Here is a 19,044-nt window from a genome sequence, read left to right as displayed (position 1 = left end):
GGCTTTCTTTTTCCTGTGACATCACAACGCATTAAATACTTGCAAAATTTTGCATCATACATGACAATATCTATGGAACATAATAAAGAAGATGTTTACCGACAAGATAAGTGCATCAAAACTCTATTAGCTGCTAAGATAAGCAATTATCTTATAGCAGTTGAATTTCTTCAGCTAATATTGCACTTTAAAAACCAAATGGATTGAAACTAATAAGTGACCCTTTCAGTAAATAATGCACGGGCTGAACAAGAACCAACGAAACTAGTATAAACATAGCCTCTTGGCATACCAAAAACTTCTTATGTTATCCAATTAGTGAAACAAACAAAATAACATAACAATAATAGATTTTTTTTATTATATTATAAATAATAACATAACTTCTTATATTCGCTCCACCTGGTAGTTAAAGCATATAAAACCAAAAACCTTAATTAAAAGATTCTCAATTTATTTCGGTACATGATCTCCTTGAGTACTAAGGAATATCTTTGAATAATAAATGATAAGAGGTATTTTACGTGTCAAAGTATGTTGACATCTCTTCTTGTAAATCCTTATTCATATTTACATGGATTCAGATTCTTGGAATCGGTTATACCAAACTTCCAAACAAGTTTAGAATTGGTTGACATGTATTCCAAGATAACTATGTGATTGATCAAATATCAAATCACATGGTTCTACCAATCACTAGGATCATTTATACCTAATTATGGAAACACTTGTGATTGGTCACACAAGTTACCAGGAATGATTACATCAGTTACCAGGACCGGTTACCATATTCCCATGGTATTTCTTGTGATCGATCACACTAGTTACCATGATCGGTTACACCAATTACCAGGACCAGTTACCAATTACAAGAATCGATTACTTAATACTTTGTGATCGGTCACACCAATTACTAGGATCGGTTATACCAATTACTAGGATCGGTCACGCCAATTATAAATATCGATCATACCATCTCATGATGATTACTTAGGATCGGTTAAAACAATTAATAAAAACTAGTCATACCAAATCATAAGTCAAGCATTGTGATTAGCTATAACAAGATACATAAAAAAGTTACGATCGGTTCTACCATCTCACACATATTGGTAATCCAAGATTTGCAATGAATATTTGTACCAATAAGCCTAATGATTTCCCTTTCGAATCATAAAACAAGTTCATGAATGTACTTCCTTTAAACGAATGTAAAACATTGTTTCTTAGGATGAAATCTTCACCATAACTCATTCATATAAACAATATATACAAGATTATGTCGACGTCATATCTATGAAGTTCAAAAGATAAGCGTTATACTTCGTTGTCTAATTCCCTTATACTATGATCATACAAATATGACCATGTCACATTACTAGAGTATTATACAATAATGTACAATAATACAGCTTTGCAGTAATGTTTTCAATATAGCACGACTTGAAAGATACGTTAAGAATGAAATAGTTCAAGTCAATATTACTAACTTCAAGAGGAAGGATGACGCCGTCGTTGTAGTTCGCTACTTATTCACTTTCTTCGGGTCTTCAGAGTAATACTTGTATGTCTCGACATTCCTAAACTTTCTAGTCTAACCTAAACGAAGTTGACCATAATATATAATCAAGCGACTTTAGATGAGTTTTGACACACTAAAATATGATAACAAAACTTGACATACCAACGATTGGTGAGTTCAACCGAGCTCTGCTCTAACAATATATATGGAATGGTTCTTATTAAAAAAAATGGAATGGTAAAAATTGTTACCATTTTAATGTGAGAAAATAAAAATTGGTGAGAACAACATCTGTCAGGTCTTTTGTGTTGGTAATAAAAATAGTTTATATGAGAGTTACTGTTCATTTAAATCGTTGAACACGGATAAAACAATCAATCTTGTCTGTAATCACTAATCTTTACCATTACAAAAAGTGGGACCAGTAATCCAGTAAAGTTAAATCATATAATTAGGTGATCACAACGTGAAAAATAAATAATCGTAAGCTTCTTAATCTTCGAATCGCTTTTAGTGGGTCTCGCAAATCAAATTATCATCTCTTTCTCTCTACCAAAACACTCATATCCTCATTCCCCAACTCTCTGTAACAAGAATATCAACCTCACTCTGAATTTGAGTTTGTTATTTGAATTTCAGGGTTTCTTGTTCTGCATTTTAATAGCGACTCCTTGCACCAATATCACTTTTATAGAAACTGAGTTTAATTTCTTCTTCATCATCATCATCAACAACATCATCAAGAAAATATCTAGTTAGGGTTTTGATTGATGCTTTAACTAGATATTTTTGGAGTGTGAATGTGTCATCACATTCAAATAAGTTGCATATATTTTTTTAGGTTTGTTTAATTGACCTGATCTTTAGATTTATGTAGAAGTGGTCCTAGTATTTAAGGTTAATAACGTGTTTTGATTTAGTAGTTGACATGTGGGAAGAGGATCATAAAAGTTAGGAAGTTATGTTAGTCATGGATTAGTTTAAATGTGTTTGTAATGCCTATTTAAGGCTTTTATCAATGAATGAAAAATTTACTGGAGTTTAGTAAAAAAAAAGAGTCTCATATCTTCTATTTAGTTTCCATATATGTTTGTTTCAAAAAACCTACATTTGGCATCGAGACCCAGAAGATCCTCGGGTAACTTACGGCAACTAAAGTAGCTTCGCTACAAACAAATATCCCTATATTCAAAGATGATAGTTACAATTTTTGGTCAATTAAATTAAAAACAATTTGTGGGATATGGTAGAAACTGGTTACGATGAAAACGATCTAGAAAAGGCAACTCCATAGCAAAAAAAAAGTACAAAGAGAAGGTGAAGAAGGATGCTAAAGCATTATCTGTTATACAAGAAGGTGTAGATGATGCAATTTTTTTCAAAGATTTCTTTATGCAAATCATCATAAAAGTCACTAGATATTTTAAAAGAAAAATTTGAAGGTGTAGATGATGCAATTTTTTCAAAGATTTCTTTATGCAAATCATCGTAAAAGTCATTAGATATTTTGAAAGAACAATTCGAATGTACGAATAAAACAATTATGGTAAAGGTGTAGACTCTTCATCGTCAATTTGAAATTTTCTCTATCGGAAATACTGATTCAGTTCAATAATTTATTAAGAATGTTAATGAAATAAGGTCTTATGGTGAAGTAATTTCTGATCAAAAAATCGTGGAAAAGGTATTACATTCTCTTCCTTACAAATTGATCATACTGTTCCTGCTATTGAGAGTCAAAAGATGTGGCAAAATATACTTTTAATGATGTTATGGGTTTTCTTCAAGCACATGAACAAAGATTAAATAGGTCGGGGGATGAACGATTTGAAAAAAAACACTTTGGGCAAAAAAAGGTAGAAATTTGTTTTGTACAATTTGTAAAATAAATAATCATGCTACTGATAAATGTTATTTTAGAGAGATCAAGAAAAAGGCAGTACAATGTTACAATTGTAAGAAGTTTGGTCATATCGAAAAATACTGTCGTGATAAACGAAAAGAGGATAATGCAAATTTTTATATGGGAGCCATTGATGATGAAAAATTAAATTTATTGTGGTGATTAAATTATAATGATGATGAAGAAGTATTATGATGAATGATGTAATGATGCAATGATGATATGGTGACGGTGGTATTATGATCACATGGATGTAGAATGGTTGACACATTCAGAGAGGGTGTTGGAATTTGAACGTGTCATCACCTTAAAATAAGTTGCATATGTTTTGTTAGTTTTAATTGATTTGATCTTTAGATTTAGGTGGAAGTAATTCTATTATTTAGTTAGTTGTGGATTAGTTGAAACGTGTATGAACCAATGTAGTCAATATCGGCCGTATCGGCCGATATATCGGGGATATTTCGGATATCGGCCGAGAACGATACGATAAGAAGGATATCGGGGATACGATATTCGCCCGATAATATCGGCCGTTTCGGTCAAATATCGGCCGTATCGGTCGATACGAAATTTTCCTACATTTCCCGATATGAGACGGTATTGGTCGTTTTCTATAAAGTTTAAGGGTAATTTTGGCGAAGAAAGTCTTCCAGGTGGTAGTAGAGGTGCATGTAGCTCTCGAAGCAAGTTACTAAAGTTACTCTTTTGTTTTTTTTGATAAAATTGATGTTATCTATTATATCTTATCCGAAAATGTGTGGAGAAAATCTTTAATATAAAATTATAGTCTCTAAATCAGAACCGATATTATACCGATATTTCAACGATAATATCCCCAATATAAAATCGTACCAGTGTATCGCTCCCGGCCGAGATGAACCGATATCCGATATTAACTACATTGGTATGAACACAAATAAAACAATCGATCTTGTCCGCAATCACTAATCTTTATCATAATTAAGAGTGGGACCAGTAGTCCAGTAAATTTAAATCGTAGAAATTAGGTGAACGCATAGTGAAAAAACAAATAATCGTAAACCTTTCTTAATCGCGTTGGGTAAGTACCGCAAATCAAATAATCCATCTCTTTCCCTTTACGAAACACTCACCTCCTCATTACCCAACTCTCTTTAATAAGAATATCAACCCCACCCAGAATATGAGTTTTGCTATTTCAATTTCTGGGTTTCTTGTTCTACATTTTAATGGCGACTCCATACATCACCATCACTTTTATAGAGACCGAGTTTTCTTCATCATCATCAAGAGAATATCTAGTTAAGATTTTGATTGATGATTTAATTAGCTATTGTTTTGAAACAACAATTTCGTCCGATTCCAACTGCTTAGCAAGGTTCATCAACTCAATGAAGTAGAGAGAACTTGATACCAAGATGAAGAATAAGAATATGTACGTGCAAAAACAGAGGATATTTGAAGCGATTGGTACTGAATATTCATTAGAGAGACTGTCCACAATCATCATAATCGAAAGAATAACAAGGTGTTTTATACATCAACTTGGAATTGATGATTTGCCTAGGTTTTTGGTTGATTTTCTTTAAGAGGATCATGATGATCAAAATTTTGAAATGAAATCAATTTATTGGTGAATCAGTCTCATGGAGTTGTAAAAGGTCTGATCAACATCATTATCTTGAAGAACTAGAGATCTTATCATCACCATCTCCATCACCATTCAGTTCACCGTCATCATCTGTTCTTGTTTATCTGCTTTGAGATTAAAAAAAACATTTTCACCAAAAAAAACTTCTTTTTTTGTGTTTTCTTTATATTTCGTGTTTTTCCGTTTTTTATTGAAATCTGGATTAAGACTAGTGAATTCAAAATTTTGAACAGATCATCGAATGCTTTTACGTTCACTTTTTGTTTTTTTGTAACAGGTGGTCACACATGAACCCACCTGATTAGAGGAAAGTTTATATATAATCATATTTCTGTCCATGTGTTGTTATTGCAATTTTAAATGGTTTAGATTATGAAGTTTGTTGTTTTAATTCTTGATCATGTTCTTAGTAGCTTTATAAGAATTATTTGTTATTGGAATTGGAATAAGCGAGCTCTCATGGGTATCTATTTTCTATTGTTTAACTTAATTAGGGTTTATGATTGATCTGTTGACACAAATGATGAGAAAAATACTAAAGTAGTACTCGCAGAATGTTAAGAAGAGTAATAATAGGTTAGTTGGCTTTTCAGCAATTTTAAATTTAGGTATTTGATTGCAGTTGTGGATCTTGAAATTTGAAAAAATAGGTATTTGATTTTACAAATAAGCTTTTTCTTTTCTTTTTTCTTGGGGGGGTGGGGGGTGGAGGGGGGATCACTTGAGTTATTAAGGGTATCTGTTTTCAATCAGTTAGCCTAATTAGGGTTTTATGATTGATCTTGTTGACACAAGTGTTGAAAAAAGAAGTAGACACAGAATGTTAAGAAGAGTAATAGTAGGCTTGTTGGTTTTTTAGCAATTTGTATTCTTTAATGCCGGTTAAAGTAGATTCCTAATGTAATTTTGAACGAGGAATAAGGTTATTGGAGTATATAAAGGATTTTAATGAGGAATTTATGGTAGGATGCACTCCAATGAAGAGATGAAAATGCATTATGTTAACTACAATTGGTTTCATGTAAGCAAAGAACATGGTGGGTTAGGCTTGAGATTACTTGAACATCTAATTATGGCGCTTGTAGCAAAATTAGCGGGAAGGTTTTTGACTGATTTTTATTCATTATGGGAAAAATTACTTCATGCCAAATATCTGAGAGAGATTTTATCTTAGAATACCAGCAAATCACAAAAGTGTTCATCCACTTGGTCGGAAATGCTTGAAAGAGCCAATGTTGGGATATATGTTTTAAAACAATTCTTTTATACATTTATATCAACAATTCGAGCTTGGCCTAGTGGTTAGGCAATTTGGACCTGGAGGGTTAGGTCTCAGGATCGAATCCCTCTCCCTATTGATTGTGCATATATATTATTATTATATATATATAACATTAGTCTGGGAGCGGGGCCTTGGGGATCTTGGGAGGTCTCTTGAATTTGGAAAGTATTTTTGCTGTTTCGAATGGAATTTTAATTGCAACAATTAATCCAATTTATTCTCCAGGTTAGGTCTCAGGATCGAATCCCTCTCCCTACTGATTTTGCATATATATTATTATTATATATATATAACATTAGTCTGGGAGCGGGGCCTTGGGGATCTTGGGAGGTCTCTTGAATTTGGAAATTATTTTTGTTGTTTTTTAAAAGATTTTTTCAAACCGTTTTTTTTACTGCAATTAATTATGTTTTAATTGCGCTAATTATGGCATGATTTATTTGCCCGTTTTTTGACTGTTTCGAATGGAATTTTAATTGCAACAATTAATCCAATTTATTCTCCATTAATCTGCATTGACTGCCTGGTTATAAAAACAGTTTTGAGAACAGAAAGAAAATAACAAGTTTTTACAATATTGTTTTTCTGAGAATCAAGAGACCAAAAATACTGAGCAAAAATAGAGAGAGTAAAAGTGATCGATTTCTCATTGTGTGCTTGAGAGATCGAAAGAGAGTTTTTCTCGTCTGTTTTATCCTGGGGCGTTGTGACGGAAAAGAACTGCTTACACAAAATTCAAGGCAGAGCCACGAAACGTCCTAAAGAGAGCGACCTGGCCGTGACTCAGCCGTCACTTTGTTTTGTGTCTTAATCTCTGTTTTGCAGGTGTGAAATAGGCAATTGTTCCAACAATTTTAGGACGGTTCTTTTTGCCATGGAATCTGAAAAGAAAACATTTGCTGATATCAACAAGCCGTTCAAGTTTGAAGGACTTCACTTCAGAAGATGGAAGTTAAAGTTGTTTTTCTACCTCAAACTTGATGAAGTTGCACATGATGGTGACCTCCATCAAACCAGCTGATCCACAAGATGCAGAAGCTGCAGAAAAAGCATCTCCATCCGCAACAAGTGCAACTCCTCAACCAACTGAAGAACCTTTTGTGACCCAAACTGCTGAAGAAAAACAAAAAGCCTATGATAATGACTTTGATTGTAAAAAATATATTCTGAATGCTTTGTCTGACGATCTATATGAATATTACTCCACATTTGATACTGCTAAAGATGTGTGGGATGTCTTACAGAAGAAATATGATACTGAAGAAGCCATATCGAAGAAATATGATGTAAGCCGCTACCTGAGATATCAAATGGTGGATGATAAATTAGTCGTTGTTCAGGCTCATGAACTTCAGAAAATAGCTCATGAAATTATGACGGAAGGTACGAAAACTGATGAACAATTTCAAGTATCTGTATTGATTGATAAATTACCCCCATCTTGGAAAGTTTTTTGTAATGCTTTGCGTCATAAAACTAAGGAATTTTCTCTTGAAAGTTTGATTTTTAAGCTCAGGGTTGAAGAGGAAGCATGGAAACAAGACAGAAAGGAAGAGATTCTTATCGTTTCCAATAATAAGAATCATACTCAACCGAGTTTAAAACCTAAGAAAAAACCGATGAAACCTGACCAGAACCAAAGGAAAGGCAAACCTAATCAAAACAAGAACCCACACCAATCAAGGAAATTTCAGAATTCTGATTTTGAGTTCCTATGTTATACTTGCGGTAAACCAAACCACATGGCTAGGGATTGCAGGAATAACAAAGGAAAGAATAACGCACAAGCTAATGCTGCTGAAAGCGTTGTAATTGCCATGGTTTCTGATACAGAGATTCACATGGTTGGTGGAACCGATGGGTGGTGGATAGACAGTGGTGCTTCGCGCCATTGTTGTTTTGATAGGTCCCTATTTAAGAGCTATGCAGAAATCAAGGATAAGAAAGTGTTGTTGGGAGACTTCCATACCACTATTGTGAAAGGTTCTGGTACGGTAGAACTGAAGTTTACCTCTGGGAAGACAATTATGTTGAAAGTTGTCCTCCACACTCCATAAATGAGAAAGAATCTTGTTTCCGGCTATCTTATCAACAAGGCTGGGCTATATCAAACTATTGGATCTGATGTTTACACAATTACTAAAAACAGAGTGTTTGTAGGAAAAGGTTATGCTGCTGATGGAATGTTTAAGCTTAATGTTGAAATGAATAAAATTGCATATTCTTCTTATATGGTGTGTATTTTTAATGTTTTGCATGCTAGACTTTGTCATGTGAACAGTAGATCAGTAGATACCATGATCAAGCAAGGTCTTATTCCAAAACTATCCATGTATGATTTTGAAAAATGTGAATCTTGCCGTCAAGCTAAGATAACCAAGAGTTCCCATAAATCTTTTATTAGAGAATCTGAACCATTGGAGTTAGTGCATTCTGATTTGTGTGAATATGAAGGTATATTAACTAGAAATGGAAAGAGATATGTCATGAATTTTATTGATGATTTTTCTAATTATACCTATGTTTACTTGCCAAGTCATAAGAATGAAGCTATTGAAAAATTTAAGGTTTTTATTGCTGAAGTTGAAAATCAATTTGGTAGGAAAATTAAGAGATTTCGTAGTGATAGAGGAACTGAATATGATTCTAAACCATTCACTGAAATTTATGAATCTTCTGGAATTATACATGAAAAAACTGCTCCGTATAACCCTGAAATGAATGGAAAAGCTGAAAGAAAGAATCGTACATTTACTACTCTTGTGACTGCATGTTTGCTGAGTTCTGGTGCTGCCCCTCATTGGTGGGGAGAAATTTTGCTGACTGTTTGCTATGTTTTGAATCGTGTGACAAATTCAAAAACTAAAATTTCACCCTATGAACTTTGGAAAAACAGAAAACCAAATGTATCTTATTTTAAAGTATGGGGTTGTTTGGCTTATGTTCGTATTCCTGATCCTAAAATATCAAAGCTAGCTAGTAAAGCTTATGAATGTGTTTTTGTTGGGTATGCTCAAAACAGTAAAGCTTATAGATTTTTTGTTATAAATAATAAAGTTATTATTGAATCTATTGATGCTGATTTCTTTGAAGATAAATTTCCTTTTAAATCTAGAAATAGTGGGGTTCTCTACCTAGTACAAGATCTGAACTTAGAATAGAAGAACCTAGAACTGCAGAGACTAGAGACGCTGAAATTGAACCCAGATGTAGTAAAAGGGATAGGATTGCGACAGACTATGGTTCTGATTTTGAAGTTTATACCCTAGAGGAAGACCCTTCTAGTCTTCAAGAGGCACTTAATTATCCTGAATCCGGTTTTTGGCAAGAAGACATAGATAATGAAATGAACTCCCATAATCTTAATGGAACTTGGCACCTAGCATATTTACCCCCTGGTTGCAAAGCAATAGGTTGTAAATGGGTACTTAAAAGGAAGTTGAACCCTGATGGTTCAGTAGACAAACACAAAGCTAGGTTGGTAGCTAAAGGATTTAGAAAAAGAGAAGATGTAGATTTCTTTGATACTTATTTTCCAGTTACAAGATTGACTTCTATTCGTGTTTTGATTGTTGTTGTTGCTGTGCGTAATCTTGTTGTTCATCAAATGGATGTTAAAACAGCTTTTTTAAATGGTGAATTAGAAGAAGAAATTTACATGGAACAACCTGAAGGTTTTGTTGTTCCTGGTTAAGAACATAAAGTGTGTAAATTAGATAAGTCATTGTATGGTTTGAAACAAGCTCCTAAGCAATGGCATGAAAAAGTTGATAATTTGATGATTTCACATGGTTTCAAAATTAATGAAAGTGACAAATGCATATACTATAAGTTTGAAAACAATACATGCATCATGATTTGTTTATATGTGGGTGATTTGCTTATTTTCGGTTCAAACTTGTTTGTGGTTGAAGAAACTAAGAATATGCTTAAGTCTAACTTTGAAATGAAAGATTTGGGTGAAGCTAGTGTAATTCTGGGAATTAAGATTACTAGAACTAATGATGGTATTTCTTTGGGTCAGTCTCATTATATTGAAACGATTTAAAAGAAGTACAACTATTTTGATTGTAAACCTGTAAGTACTCCTTTTGATGCTAGTGTTAACCTGTTTAAAAATACTGGTGATAGCATTAGACAATCTGAATATGCTAGTATAATTGGTAGTCTTCATTATGCAACTGATTATACCAGACCAGACATTGCATATGCAGTGGGGGTTTTATGCAGGTTTACCAGTTGTCCTGGTTTGGAACACTGGAATGCAGTTGAGAGGGTTATGCGGTATCTTAAAAAGACCGTTAACCTAGGATTACACTATAAGATATTTCCTGCAGTCCTTGAAGGATACTGCGATGCTGATTGGAACTCTCTTTCAGATGAATCCAAGGCCACTGGTGGATATTTGTTTAATATTGTTGGTGGCACTATGTCTTGGAAGTCAAAGAAACAGACAATTCTGGCTCAATCTACGATGGAGTCTGAATTGATATCACTAGCAGCAACTAGTGCAGAAGCAAGATGGTTGAGAAACTTGTTTTCTCAAATTCTTGTATGGGATAGACCGGTACCAGCTATTATGATCCATTTTGATAGTACCGCGGCTATTGCAAAAGTACAGAACTATTTTTATAACGGTAAGAATCGACAAATGCGTCGAAAGCACAACACAGTTAGAGAGTTTCTCACAACTAGTGATCTACGTGTGGATCATGTTAGGTTGGAAGAGAACTTAGCTGATTCTTTGACGAAAGGATTAGATAGGGAAAAGGTATTATATACCTCTAAAGGCATGGGACTTTTTCCCATTAGAAGTTGAGTCAATTTATGATGGATACCCACCTAGAAATAGGTTCAAAGGGAATAACGATTCACAAATGATATGGAGATAGAATCATGCACCTTTACCATGGCATGATATCCTGAAGCGGGTTAAGGTTGAGTTTTTTTTTAACTCTTAATGAAGTCTATAGCTCTGTATATAGTGGGGTACCAAGATACAGGAGTACCTTTGATAGACTCACCTCTGTGAATGAGAAAGTATGGCCGCTTTCTATGAGAACATGGGCAGTTCTCTAGAACATTCATTGAAACTGGGATAAGCACAGGGCCGTAATGTGCTCGCATTTAAGACTTTACTCTTAGTATAGTTGTGTGTGTTAAGTAATTTGTTCCCTCCATAGAGTTCAAAGACATGTGTTCACTCTGTGACAGAGTATAGAGAATTTAATACTATGTAAAGGTTCAAAATCGAAAGATACCTTTGATTATGCACATAACTATACGAATCTTGCTCAATGATTTTAAAAATATAAGTGGGGATCGTTGGGATATATGTTTTAAAATAATTCTTTTATACATTTATATCAACAATTCGAGCTTGGCCCAGTGGTTAAGCATTTTGGGCCTGGAGGGTTAGGTCTCAGGATTGAATCCCTCCCCCTACTGATTGTGCATATATATTATTATTATATATATATAACATTACTCCGGGAGCGGGGCCTTGGGGGTCTTGGGAGGTCTCTTGAATTTGGAAAGTATTTTTGCTGTTTTTTAAAAGATTTTTTCAAACCGTTTTTTTACTGCACTTAATTATGTTTTAATTGCGCTAATTATGGCATGATTTATTTGCCCGTTTTTTTATTGTTTCGAATGGAATTTTAATTGCAGCAATTAATCCAATTTATTCTCCATTAATCTGCATTAACTGCCTGGTTATAAAAACAGTTTTGAGAACAGAAAGAAAATAACAAGTTTTTACACTATTGTTTTTCTGAGAATCAAGAGACCAAAAATAATGAGCAAGAATAGAGAGAGCAAAAGTGTTCGATTTCTCACTGTGTGCTCGAGAGATTGAAAGAGAGTTTTTCTCGGCTGTTTTATTCTGGGGGCGTTGTGACGGAAAACAACTGCTTGCACAAAATTCAAGGCAGAGCCACGAAACGTCCTAAAGAGAGCTACTTGGCCGTGACTCAGCCGTCACTTTGTTTTGTGTCTTAATCTCTGTTTTGCAGGTGTGAAATCGGAAATTGTTCCAACAGCCATAAAGTATTTAAAGGATGGGTATTTGTGGGTTGTTGGAAATGGAGCAGATATTAAGGTCTGGAATGACCCTTAGATCCCAACATTACCATGCTATATATATTCCTCCCACTCCTCTAACCAATTCAGAAGTAGTCACTTCTGTAAGAGAGCTAGAGCACAGTGATGTTCCCATAGTCTGGTCCACCATCTCTTTCATCTGTATGTTGCTGAACTTTTCAACAAAATTGAAGATAAATTTATATGGATATTGACAAATCATGGAAATTTTCACTGCTTCTTCATTTCAGAAAATGATGGCCGAATCTTCTTCATGCGACGATACATTGTTTCCCTGACGCAAACTTTTGGGATGTGAAATCTCTTGTTCCCTAAACAATAAAGATGTTTTTATGTAGACTATTATACAATGGAGTGGGTACTCTTAATAAGGTGGGAACTTCATCCGGTTGACTGTCAATTTTGTGGTTTAAAAGAAGAATCAGTGGATCACTTTTCTTCACACTTCCAAAATGCCCAAGCTACTCTCCTTGGATCTCTTATCACTTTCTAAACTCTAAATGACCCGTTCGTCTGTCAAGATAAGTAAGTAACCGTCTCACTCTTTGGTTAAGCTTGAAAGATAATATATATACTTTCTGTCAAAGTACATGTATATTTCGGGCTCTATGAGACTCCAATTGCCATAATTCCGCTCATTCATATGAAGTGCAAGAAATCGTCTTCATTTTGAAAATTCAAAGGAAGTTCTAAGTGTGTCATATAGAGTTATTCGAACAAAATTCACATGTAGAAACAATCTCAAAACCCCATTTGTTAAATATAGAGCATCTTATTGGATAGTTATTTGAAGACTAGAGACGTTACACATCTTATTTACGCAAATAATAAGTCCCCCATATATACCCACTCTTGTAGATCCATAATCACCCCATAAAACTCTTACAATATTCAGAAATTTAGTATACTTAAAAATTGATAAACCCAACTTTACTTTCAATGAAGACTTATTTATTACCAAAATTGTGTACTATGTTATCCACATAAAGGTGAATAACGAAAATATGCGGTTTAGTGAGTGTTAATTATTGGAAAAATATTTATAAAAACTTTTGTAGTGATAACGGTAACACTACTAACCATGATGGTATTGATGTGTTGATTTGGAGCTATAAACAGAGAAATTGAAGAATAAATGGCTTTACAATCGGTACTTGCAACCAACTTCGACGTAGAGATGAAACTGATGTTGAAGTCTTAGCTCAAACTAGAAAGGAATTGAGAAGAGGTTCAGGGTTCAGGGTTCAAATTGCAACTATAAACTCATATTATCGTCATCAAAGACTTTTTAATAAATTGTAATGGATATTAGGAAAAAATTGTACTTCAGGTTAAATAAGTATTTAATGGATTGTAACGTGACTTAATGAATAAGGATTTTTTGCATTTCAAGTTGGATATATGTATGTCCAAACTCTAAAATTTCAAACTAAATAGTCTCCCGCAACCACAAATTTTGCTTTTTAAAACATATAAACCTAGAAGTAAATGTAGACACTGGTTGTTCTCAAACAATATTATGACTCGAAGTTCTTCATTTCTGAATAGTAGGTTTAACCTTTGGTTGGAGTTTTTTTACTTCCTAATTATAGGTTGTTGTTTACGGGTGGGGTGTATTGGTTACCAACCGTATACTTTGTTACGATTAGAATATCATGATCTCCCAACCGTAATTTCTGAAAAAAAGAATTCAATTTTTTTATGCCCGTTAAACAATTGGAGGTAACAGAATTGTAATTGGAGTTAAGCTAGAGGTGTTCCTGACTGTTTTGAACGTATGTTTTCTCGTATTCTTCTGTTGTTTTCAAAAAAAATCCTCCTTCTTTTACATCTCTTCAAAATAAAAATAAAAATTATTTTCGAAATATAAACCAAATAATTGAGCTAATGTAATCACTAATCTTTAGTTTGTGTCATTAATCAATTTTATTAAAAATAATTAATGACATTTTACCATTAAGAAAATTAGTAGGATAAGGATTTTCGAAATTGCTATTTCATCATCTAACTCAGGATTTTTTGAGATTGCTATTTCACGTGCAAGTTTATGTTGTCTTATGGATCGATTTGTAATTTGTAAAAACACCATAAATTAGGCATGGCTTTCAAGTGAGATGTATCACTGTAAATAAATTGGAAAAGTTGTCGATGCCGATACTAATGACCCGAGTTCCAAATTCATCGACACAAATTCTTTATCATCCTAAGTACGAACAACATAGGTACCAAATTATTTACGACCTATATTATATCAGTGAAGCTGAATTGTCTCACATATGTAAGATGGTGTGTAGGATTGGGCGCATAAACATGATACATTTAGATTATTGAGTGAAAGTATCCCTGATTCTCTCTCATCTGTCTGTCCGTTATTAATATATAATAGTAGTAAAAAATCCAATCACTGATAGTAAAAAGGATGATCACCAAATTCACTACGCGTCGGGACTCGGGAAGGACCAACGCCAACCCTTTTTGTACTCTAGTACGGCCAAGCACTGTGGTATAACATTTCCTTTAGCTATCCCCTAATTGTAGGAAAATCCAGCTGATATTGTTTCACGTGTAGTTTAAGTTTCGGGATGTCACTTAGCTATACTTAAAAATGGATCACATTTGATCCCGCTTGTAGAGAAGGGAAACCATATGGATACGCAATTTCCATGTAAAAAGTTCCGTATCATTTTTAACGGATACCGAGTATTCGTTTTTGGTTTTCACAGTTTTATCCTAAACTTATTTGTTTCGCTATTTTGATTTACTAAAATTCTTTTTTTTTATCCGTTATACCTACTTTTTTTCTCTTAATTATCTTTAACTTATCCAAATATATTGCACGGTAAAATATTTAGAGAAAAAAAAATGAATTTCGATTTTGTACCATTTACATAGCTAAAGGATGACATAGCACCGTGGTGAGATTACCTTGGGGAACTTTTCCCTTAACTTTAAATAAGCTATAGCTAGAGATAAGGGTGACCATTGTGCTTGGCCCAAAAAAAATACTAGTAAGAAATTCCTAGTCAAAATCAAGCGGGTCCATTTTAGAAATCAATTAATCGTTACCCGTCAAAATAGAATCCACGAGAAATCACTCCTCATTGTTCCCACGAGCTAAACCAAACACAATAGTTGTAACCAAACACCAAGCGTCACATTGCCAAAACCCATTAATTAATAATGTAATTTCACGTGATTTTCATTTGATGTGGTTAAAAGTTGAATCAAGTTCGATTTCCAGAGCTTCTGACCCACCATAGAAAATGTTGACCAATAGAAATTATTGGCTCTGTTTTGCCCGTTTCTGTTACCCATGGATTCTGTGTGAGTGACGCGTGACAGTGGTGTAAAAGCTTTTAACCCTAATTATTTATTCCTCTTTCTTTTCCACCGCATCCCCTCCTCTTCCTCGCGCGCTCATTCTTCTCCTCCATTTTCGACGCTCTCTGTAGGTACATAGAGAATCCATAGAGCAACATGGATGTTTCAGTGTTCTTATATTACTCTGTGGAAAATCTTTTGTCTCTTTTATTTGAATTTCATTGTAATCATTACGGGCTTTCGATCGGCTTCTTATAAACTGAATCGTCAGCATAATCGTGAAACTGAATTGGGGTTTGTTTACTTCTTTTTTTTTTAATGAATTAATTGGTTGTGTTTTGATTTTACAGGTGAGGGTCTACCACTTCAAACTAATACCAGGTATTATGATGGTTTTAATTACTCATTCTATATTCTTATATATCTGTGTTTTCCATGATACATCTTGATTAACCCTGCAAGGTATTCACTTCGCTTGGAATATTCATCACTGGCTATGTCAGAAATCAATCCAATTACTTTTCTTTTCTACCAGGATTTTGTTTTTGCCCTAATTTTATGATTGTGTGGGTTTAGGGATTTTGTTTCTGCCCTAATTAATAGTGATTTGTTATGGTCTAGGCCAACAGTTTTCCTTTTTCATGGAATCTGATAGTCAGTTGGGCAATTATTTTTTGCCTTTTGTGATTTTGAGATCATCTAACTTCTGAGTTTCTCTTTGAAGTAATTCATGCATCTATTAATGATGTTCATTGGTAGATTGCATAGCAGGAGTTCTTTGTTGCTGGGATTCAAGGATGAAATAATGATGGTTCCTTCACTTTATTAAACTTAGTACAACTTCCAATGACTCTCTGCATACCCTATAATAGTGGTGGCTTTAGTGATGCTGGGGTTGGAGAAGGACTTTCTGAAGCATAAATTAATTGTATGCAATATAGTTTTCTTTGTGATAGTTTTTCTTAACATTTCAGTCAGATAATGCGACTTCATAGTTATGTTCAGGAACCGTTGGATAGATGTCATGGCTTGATATTGATGTCGTAAACCAATATGATGTATATAGTAAATATAGTTGGTTTCTGCATTCAGGAATTCCAACAAACAATGTAAGTATAAGTAGAGTTCAGAGAATGTGACATAAAGCTCGAAAATGGATTTCCATCCATATAAAAAAACAGGTCTGCAATTTTCATGTTTCTACAAGTGGACAGTTAATCTCTTTGTTTTAGTTTTGCTCTTCTTCATGGCATAGAGATGTAGAAACGTTTGTAATTTTCCTTGAAGAAAATTAAGTATTTGTTTCTTTTACTGTTTTTGCAGAAACCCATATGACTAATATGCGTTTGGCTCGGACGCAATTGAGATGGCAAAGCTACGAAGATAACAATTTGTTAATTTTTGTAGTTGGATTGCCTATTAATTGAACAATCTACTGTAAATTCATACGCTGGAAAAAGGTCATATTATCCAGGGTAAACAAATAATATCTTGGTGCATGATTTATCAGGAAAACTGCGGAGGACGTTATGTATGGCCTAATACCTTATTATCCAATGATAGAAAGCAGCAGAACTGATGGTATGTATGTTAGCCCAATTGATTGTTTTTTTTTTCTTTATCCAAGGCAACTATTCCGTCGGCAACAGTAAACAACATTGGGAATAAAAATAAAATGACAGGCCTTATCTCATTTATTATGAAGAAACTCAAGTAAGAATGTAAGATTGATAATTTTCTTAAATACTTATATTCATATAGCTTCAATTTATACATTTCGAGTCTTGTAACTTTGATCTTCATTGGTTGCAATCACTCGGAGGTCTATACTTGATCTTCAAGCTGAAAAACCTAGCAGTGAGTATTATGTGGCTACGGGTTTCATATTATTTCATGTGATATTTTAGTTAAGTAACTTCATGTAAGTATTTTAAAGCATGGCTATAGATATCCGAGATTAAGGGAGAGCCAGGATTTGATATCTTCGTAAACGACATATAACAAATTACGCCTTCTAACCGAACTGGGTTGGTTTTTCTACATCAAATAGTTACTACTTTTGAAGCATTTATGATTAGAAATAGGAGAGACTATGCGGCCAGTTCTCTGTATGTTAGGGGCTGGGTAAACTGGCATTCTCCATTACTATTACGGTCTTTTATGCAGAATAATTGCGTTTTCCAGTATTTTTAGTATATTGGACTAGGTGATACAACGATTACGATGTCCAAGTAATGGCTCTTGGAATTATGGAGGAAATGTGCTAAAGTGATCCATTATAACTTTTAGATGCAAATGGAGTTCTTAATTCCAAGTTTTCCCTCCGTCTGTCCGTACAATGGTACCAGGTGTAGTTGCAGGGAGCTTCGTCTTTTTATGTTTCCATTGGTGACGTCTCCATGCTTATTCTTTTTGTTTATTTCCGTAGACATTACTACTGATGCTTAAAAGGACATTCGAAAATGTTTTGTGGTTTTGCAATTCTTTTACCTTCTTCTTTAGCATTCGAAAAGGTTTGTTGACAAAAAATTTAACTCATATCAGGTGCAATGTCTAGAATTCGTGTTGATCTTGAATGAGTATTTATATTTCAGGAGCCCGAAAAGATAAAGACTGAACAGAAAAAGAGAAAAAAGAATGAGAGCATAAAATGAAGCAGCCATGATGTGAGATGGGATTAACTAGAGTTCCAATAGGAATTTAGTTTACCATTTCTGGAAAGAGTTCTTGAGCTGTAGTAGTTAGTACCCAAAGTATATGGTACAGTTTATTGTATTTCAAATTTGTGTTTCTGTTTGGGATGATGTTAAGATGTAAAAAGATCATATACATAAGGGTGGTCATTCAATACCTTAACATTCTTTTATCTTTACTGATGCAATGATAGTTTATTCGAGTCAATTAATTAGTTATTCTTGAACAAAAGAACCAGTGTTCAAGGAACCACGGGTGACCATTTATCACAAAAATTCTTTTAATTGGATTTGGGACAACCAATCTGGGCCCGTGCAAAGCACGGGCGTACAACTAGTACATATGGTGCTGAATATTGCCTAAACTCTCAAAAAAACCTTAGTAAACCGAAAAGCCACACACATTAATGCCATTAAATGGGACCTTTTGTTTTCCCCTAAAGGGTGGGGCCCACCATACATGTTTGTGTATGGTTATTAAGAGTCTTCTTATATTTTATTAAGACAATTCCTATGGCAATCAACAAATTCATTTTTTTGTTCAGCCACGTGGATGAACAAACTATGTTTTCCACAATGGTAAAGGAC

The 19,044-nt window shown here is 33.9% G+C and overlaps 1 long non-coding RNA gene across 5 annotated transcripts; it reads left to right on the top strand.

The window, feature by feature from the left end:
• The first annotated feature begins 15,829 nt into the window (after nucleotides 1-15,829).
• On the top strand, nucleotides 15,830-18,664 carry LOC113288428. Of its 5 annotated transcripts, none has more exons than XR_003330619.1 (3): nucleotides 15,830-15,894; nucleotides 16,114-16,144; nucleotides 16,523-18,664. It is a non-coding gene; the product is annotated as an uncharacterized LOC113288428 (long non-coding RNA). The 5 variants fall into 5 exon arrangements; XR_003330622.1 differs by having other exon boundaries at nucleotides 16,114-16,691; nucleotides 16,769-18,664; XR_003330621.1 differs by having other exon boundaries at nucleotides 16,114-16,944; nucleotides 17,087-18,664.
• Nucleotides 18,665-19,044: the final 380 nt, after the last annotated feature.

The sequence above is a fragment of the Papaver somniferum genome, chromosome 6 (assembly GCF_003573695.1).
Source record: "Papaver somniferum cultivar HN1 chromosome 6, ASM357369v1, whole genome shotgun sequence".
In the NCBI taxonomy this organism is placed as follows: Eukaryota; Viridiplantae; Streptophyta; class Magnoliopsida; order Ranunculales; family Papaveraceae; genus Papaver; species Papaver somniferum.
The sequence above is the reverse complement of the archived record's forward strand: the minus strand, read 5'-3'. Positions and strand labels throughout refer to the sequence as shown.